This window comes from Callorhinus ursinus, unplaced genomic scaffold, assembly GCF_003265705.2.
Source record: "Callorhinus ursinus isolate GAN/ISIS: 27379988/994484 unplaced genomic scaffold, GSC_fseal_2.0 scaffold14, whole genome shotgun sequence".
Taxonomy (NCBI): domain Eukaryota; kingdom Metazoa; phylum Chordata; class Mammalia; order Carnivora; family Otariidae; genus Callorhinus; species Callorhinus ursinus.
This window is the reverse complement of record NW_027397076.1, coordinates 42,614,874-42,622,385: the sequence shown is the minus strand read 5'-3', so window position 1 is coordinate 42,622,385 and position 7,512 is coordinate 42,614,874. Positions and strand designations below refer to the sequence as shown.

At 41.7% G+C, this 7,512-nt stretch overlaps 1 pseudogene; it reads left to right on the top strand.

Moving 5' to 3' along the window:
- The first annotated feature begins 5,503 nt into the window (after positions 1-5,503).
- On the top strand, positions 5,504-6,664 carry LOC112832417 (26S proteasome non-ATPase regulatory subunit 4 pseudogene; annotated as a pseudogene).
- Positions 6,665-7,512: the final 848 nt, after the last annotated feature.

Here is a 7,512-nt window from a genome sequence, read left to right as displayed (position 1 = left end):
CTTATCCACAGTGGAGGCTTCACTGAAATTTTTAGTGTTTCAGGTCTTCTTTTTGCCCCTTTTTTGGTTGTTTTTTTCCTGGAGATGTCTCTACAGGAGAGTTATTGCCAGGGATAGGGAAGTAGACAAGCCCCTTCCAAACAGACCCCTCAGGAAGCAAAGTCTTTGACCTTCACAGTGTTTTATGATCACAAATCCACCATAGTTCAAGGTAAATCTTTTTTTGCACTTGATAGATTTCTAAATTTGTTTAAACAAAGTACATGTTAACAAAAAGACTTCACTGGATCCTTCAGTTAATGAATCCTCTGAATTGTAACCCCTTGATAAAGATTTGACATTTTAAATAAAGGGAATAAACAGATATCTTGGCAAGAAATGTTTTCCTGTTTCATATGTTGAAGAGTTGTTACCAGTACCAATTTATATTCTTTTTTCTACTTCCCTAACCATTTACATACAAATATACATATGCACACATACACATATGCACAACATGCAAACATGTATGTGTATCATTTGATCCCTTCCTAGGTACCTGGGAGGAATAGAGTATAGATAAAGAAAAATTTGGCTCAAAATAACAGAATTTAAAAAAAAAAATCTCATCATCTAAAGTTCAGCTCAAAGAAAGAACGATTATAATGGTATGGTATACTAAAGGAGCCACTGCTTATATGTCGATTCCTTCTTCAGTAACCAAATTTGTCCATCACCATAAATAGCACATATCCCACAAAATAGAATAAATAATAAGACATGGAAAGAATAGGTTTGAATATTTATCTTTTGAAGCATATCATATTTAAATCTATATCTTCATCTTAAAGTATTTGATTTTCCCTCATCTTTGGTATCAGTTGAGACCTGATTTGTGACCCGGGGTGTGATCTATTCTGGAGAATATTCCATGGGTACTAGAGAAGAATGTATATTCTGTTGCTTTGGGACGGAATGTTCTGAATATATCTGTGAAGTCCATCTGGTCCAGTGTGTCATTTAAAGCCTTTATCTCCTTGTTGATCTTTTGCTTAGATCTGTCCATTTCAGTGAGGGGTGTGTTAAAGTCCCCTACTATTATTGTATTGTTGTCGATGTGTTTCTTTGATTTTGTTATTAACTGGCTTATATAATTGGCTGCTCCCATGTTAGGGGCATAGATATTTAAAATTGTTACTTCTTCTTGTTGGATGGACCCTTTAAGTATGATGTAGTGTCCTTCCTCATCTCTTATTATAGTCTTTGGTTTAAAATCTAATTTGTCTAATATAAGGATTGCCACCCCAGCTTTCTTCTGATGTCCATTAGCATGGTAAATGGTTTTCCACCCCCTCACTTTCAATCTGGAGGTGTCTTTGGGTCTAAAATGAGTCTCTTGCAGACAGCATATCGATGGGTCTTTTTTTTAATCCAATCTAATACACTGTGTCTTTTGATTGGGGCATTTAGCGCTTTACATTCAGGGTAACTATTGAAAGATATGAATTTAGTGCCATTGTATTGCCTGTAAGTTGACTGTTACAGTATACTGTCTCTGTTCCTTTCCGGTCTATGTTACTTTTAGGCTCTTTCTTTGCTTTAGAAGACCCCTTTCAATATTTCTTGTAGGGCTGATTTGGTGTTTGCAAATTCTTTTAGTTTTTGTTTGTCCTGGAAGCTTTTTATTTCTCCTTCTGTTTTCAATGTCTGCCTATCTGGGTATAGTATTCTTGGCTGCATATTTTTCTCATTTAGTGCTCTGAATATATCATGCCAGTCCTTTCTGGACTGCCAGGTCTCTGTGGATAGGTCTACTGCCATTCTGATGTTTCTACCATTGTAGGTTACAGACCTCTTGTCCCAAGCTCGTTTCAGGATTTTCTCTTTGTCTCTGAGACTTGTGAGTTTTACTATTAGATGTCAGGGTGTTGACCGATTTTTATTGATTTTGAGGGGGGTTCTCTGTGCCTCTTGGGTTTTGATGCCTGTTTCCTTCCCCAAATTAGGGAAGTTCTCTGCTATCATTTGCTCCAATATACCTTCTGCCCCTCTCTCTCTTTCTTCTTCTTCTGGAATTCCAATTATTCTAATGTTTCGCTTTATGGTATCACTTCTCTCTTGAATTCTGCCCTCGTGATCGAGTAGTTGTTTATCTCTCTTTTTCTCAGCTTCTTTATTCTCCATCATTTGGTCTTCTATATCACTAATTCTCTCTTCCTCCCCATTTATCCTAGCAGAGTTTTGATTGCACCTCATTAATAGCCTTTTTGATTTCGACTTGGTTAGATATTAGTTCTTTTATTTCTCCAGAAGGGGATTCTCTAGTATCTTCTATACTTTTTTCAAGCCCTTCTAGTATCTTTATAATCATCATTCTGAACTCTAGTTCTGACACCTTACTGATGTCTGTGTTGGTTAGGTCCCTGGCAGTCAGTACTGCCTCTTGTTCTTTTTTTTGAGGTGAGTTTTTCTGTCTTGTCATTTTGTCCAGAGGAGAATAGATGAATGAGAGAACAAAATGCTAAAAGGGTAACAACAACCCCAGAAAAAAAAGTATACACTAAACAAATCAGAAGAGACCCAAAACTGGGAGGGGTGGGGAAAGAAAGGGGAAAAAAAAAAAGAATATGATCAGGCTGGTGAAAATAACAGAGCCACACACTCAATTTTGGGTGTATTTTGGTCTGTTAGAAGGAATTGCCTCTCAAAATTTTAAAGAAAGAAAAACTTATATATATATATACAAAAATAAGGGTAAATGCAATGAAGGGATGGAATATGACTGTAAAGATGAAAATTAAAAAGGATTTTAAAAAAGGAGTTGATAAGAAGTTGGTTGAAAAAAAGAATGAAAAAAATTAAAAAAGAGAATGTGATCAGGTGGGAGACTAGGACAACATCATACACTAGATTTAGGGTCTATTTTAGTCTTTTAGAAGAAACTGTATCCCAAAATTTTAAAGAATGAAAAACATATATATACAAAAAATAAGGTTAAATACAATGAAGAGATAACGATTGTAAAAATGAAAAATTAAAAGATTTTTAAAAAAGGAATTGATAAGATGTTGGTTAAAAAAGGAAAGAAGAAAATTCAACTAAAAAAATAGAAAAAGAGAAAAAGAAAATTTTAAAAATTAACTTTGAAAGACTAAAGCATCATGGGGAAAAAAGCCATGAATTCTATGTGCTGTATTCCCCTAGTGCTGGAGTTGTGCTGTTCTCATTGATCAGTAAACTTGGTCTTGTCTGGCTGTTCTTGCTGATCTTCTGGGGGAGGGGCCTGTTGCCGTGGTTCCCAAATGTCTTTGCAGAGGCGGAATTGCCCCGCCCTTGCTGGGGCTGGGCTAGGTAATCTGCTTGGGTTTGCTCTCCAGAGCTTTTGTTCCCTGCAAGCTTTCCGTACAGTATTGGAGGATGAGAGTGAAAATGACAGCCTCCCAATCTCCGCCCCAGAGCTCGGGGCCCCACTCCTCAGTGCGCCCCCAGAGAAAAGCAGTCAGTCACTCCCATCTCCCCAATCTCCGGCCGCACTCCGTGCTCACGTGGCCTGTGACCGAGCGTTTCTATCTCTGGCACCCGACCCCGTGTGGAATCTCCAAACCCACCAGAGTCCTGCGATGCACTCCTGGGCCGCTCCTCCCGGGGAAAAAAGGGGAGTCTTCCCAGATCTGCCATTTGTTGGGTCCCTGTTGGAAGAGCAGTGGCCTGACTGTGCCATGGATCATGGTTTATGGCAACCCTGAGCTGAGAGCCCACTCCTCGGCTCCGTCTTTGCAGCTGGCTTCCCTGCTCTGATACCTGGGAGCTTTGCCACACTCAGGCAGCCCCAGTCTTCCTGTGACCCTGAGGGTCCTGAGAGCACATTTTCCCATGAGGGTTCCACCCCCTGCTTAGCCAGTGGAGCGTTGTCCCTCAGCGGAGCCAACCTCTAAAAGTTCCGATTTTGTGCTCTGCTGCTCTATTACTTGCCGGTAGCGGCTGACAGAGGCCCCCTTCCCTGCAGTCTATCTTCCTGAATATCACCTCGGATTCACTTCTCCACACATCCTGCCTTCCAGAATGTGGTCGCTTTTCTGTTCAGACTTGCTGCTATTTTTTTCTTCGATCTCCTGTTGAGTTTGTAGGTGTTTAGAATGGTTTGATCCCTATCTAGCTGAACTCCTGGGACCAGACAAATTTTTTTTTGTTTGTTTAATTTTTATCACAAAATGTCATGGCCAGAGAAGCAGAAGGACACAAAAAGGACTAAACAAAAACAAAGCAAAACAACAAAAACCTGCCTTATTAGGTTTTTGGTAAATCACTATTTATTACATAGCCCTCTGATTATTCCAAAAAGAAAGTGGTTAAAATAAGAAAATTCAAAAGTTTTCTATATCACAGGCCATTTATGAATTTAGGCCTTAGAGCAACAAAGGCAGAAGTTGTTATCTATTTATTTTGAATAGCCAGTTATAAAAAGCAGTAGAAAACTTTCAGAGTAACTGACAAATATTTAAACCATTTCTATGTGTGTGTGTGTGTGTGTGTGTGTATGGATGGCTGGCTATATATACATACATACATACATACACATACATAGAGAGAGAAGGAGGAAGAGGGAGAGAGAACTGTACTTTTCCTAGTGGTACTTGATACATTGTCCCCACATCTGTTTGCCATAGAATCTTCAAGTGGATATCTCTGAGTCTCTGTTTTGACATCTGTTTTCATAAGTGGCAATATCTAGTCATTTTAATTCTATCCTGAAGAAGGCAGGTACTATACTTTCATTTTGTTGCATCCCTCTAAATTGTATCAAGTTCTGTTTTGGCAAACAGACAGTTTGATGCTGTCAAACCTTGGTTTCAGGCATTGTTAGGCAGGGTCAAGTCTATTCTTTACTTAAGGGCTAGAGAGGCCTTACTTCTAAACAACTTTCTCAGGTTACAGTAGAATGCTCCATGTTTGATGAGGTATCTCCACGTTAGCTACTCATGTGTCTGTATTCTCGCAACAATGTGATACCTCCAGAATAAGCATTCTTCTCACTGCCCCAGTTAGCTCTTCTCTGCCCGGCCTCACAAGTTTGTCGCGGTGCACAGGTTGGTGTCCATTCAGAGCCTTGAAGGGGACCCTGTGCAATGCTCTAGATCTGCTTATCTGTGCAATTCCTTCATCACTGATTTCCTTTCTTCCAAATTCTGGCAGAGTCAGCAGCCCCAGCCCCTGCATATCTTCTAGATAAAGCAGATTCTTTAGGCTCTAATCCCTGTGTCACAGTTTGGGTGGTGACCCCCACAGAAAGCAAGGGTGGATGTGGAGGTCCCTTCTGAAGTTCCTTTCTCTCTAGCATCACAGCCCAGTGTTGTTCAATGCCTGATAAACAGGTGTTCCATATGTGCTTACTGTCTTGGCTTCTTGTTATTTAAGGCAGAACACATGTAAAACCTGCTACTCTGTCAAGGCTCCATCTGAAGTTCCTTTCTACTTTTTTTTTTTTTTTTTTTTTTTTAAGATTTGATTATTTAGTCTAGAAGAACCAGTCGGGGAGGGAGGAAGGTGGCAAGATGGTGTTGGAAAGCACTATGGTTTGCGTGGACAGCAATGAATATATGCGGAATGGGGACTTCTTACCCACCCGGCTGCAGGCTCAACAAGACGCTGTCAACATAGTCTGTCACTCTAAGACCCACAGCAACCCTGAGAACAACATGGGCCTCATCGCACTGGCCAATGACTGTGAAGTGCTGACCACACTCACCCCTGACACTGGCTGCATTCTTTCCAAGCTCCACACTGTCCAACCCAAGGGCAAGATCACCTTCTGCACTGGCATCCGTGTGGCCCATCTGGCTCTGATGCACCGACGGGGCAAGAATCACAAGATGCGCATCATTGCCTTTGTGGGAAGCCCCGTGGAGGACAACGAGAAGGATCTGGTGAAACTGGCTAAATGTCTCAAGAAGGAAAAAGTAAATATTGACATTATCAGTTTTGGGGAAGAGGAGGTGAACACAGAAAAGCTGACAGCCTTTGTAAAACACATTGAATGGCAAAGATGGAACCAGTTCTCATCTGGTGACAGTGCCCCCTGGGCCCAGCTTGGCCGACGCCCTCATCAGTTCTCCGATCCTGGCTGGTGAAGGTGGTGCCATGCTGGTCTTGGTGCCAGTGACTTTGAATTTGGAGTGGATCCCAGTGCTGATCCTGAGCTGGCCCTGGCCCTCCATGTATCTATGGAAGAGCAGCAGCAGCGGTAGGAAGAGGAGGCCCGGTGCGCAGCTGCAGCCTCCACGGCTGAGGCAGGGATTGCTACAGCTGGGGCTGAAGGCTCAGACAACGCTCTGCTGAAGATGACCATCAGCCAGCAGGAGCTTGGCCACACTGGGCTCCCTGACCTAAGCAGTCTGACCGAGGAGGAGCAGATCGCCTATGCCATGCAGATGTCCCTGCAGGGTGCAGAGTTTGGCCAGGCAGAATCAGCTGACATCGATGCCAGTTCTGCCAGGGACACATCTGAGCCCGCCAAGGAGAGGGATGATTATGGACGTGATGCAGGACCCCGAGTTCCTTCAGTGTCCTGGAGAACCTTCCAGGCGTGGGTCCCAACAATGAAGCTATTCGAAATGCCCTGGGGTCCCTGGCCTCGCAGGCCAACAAGGATGGCAAGAAGGACAAGGAGGAGAAGAAGAAGAAATGAGCCTGGGGGCAGGGGCGGCTGAGCCTGCTCAGGGGGCTGCATAACTTGGGCAGGATAGATATGTTACCTGTAACTAGGACAACCTAAATAAAGCTTGACTACTTTTGTTTAAAAAAAATTTTTTTTTGCTTATTTTGGAGAGAGAGAGAGAGAGAGAGCACGGGGAGAGGGGCAGAGTGGCAGAGAGGGTCTTAAGCAGAGTCCGTGCTCTTCGTGGAGCCCAGCACGGAGCTGGATCTCACGACCCTAAGATCAGGACCCCAGCCGAAACCAACAGTCATTCCTTAACAGACTGTGTCACCCACGCACCTTGATCTTACCGACTTTTAGTGCTTCTTTGCTTTTTTTCATCCTCCTCTGATTTGTCTCTTTAGTAATACCTTGAAAATTATGCATGTGTTCCTATTATTAAAATCTGAAATTTTATAACCATGATTTCCCAAACTACTGTAAAAAATGCATTACTCCTGAGACCTTCCATTTTAGATAAAATATTTAACATGATTTTACTTTTTCTTTTCCTCTTCACCAATGATGTTGTTTTAGAAACAAAACTAATATAGTTTTAATATATTTTCCTTCAGGGATTATTTTTTAGCATTTGTGTTATCTCACTTTTTAAATGAGATTTAGGTATTTTCTTTGTTTTATCTCCATAATCAATATAATTCCTTTATACCATATTTTCCCATTGCTGAATTTTCTATTACATGAGACAAAGTGTGGGAAAGCCTGGCCTAACACAGGCATTTCATGAATAATATCTGCTGTTACTGCTGTCATAATCATTGTCATCATCATTAAACGGCACCACAATCACCATCAACATCAAAATTTCTCAAGCTGCA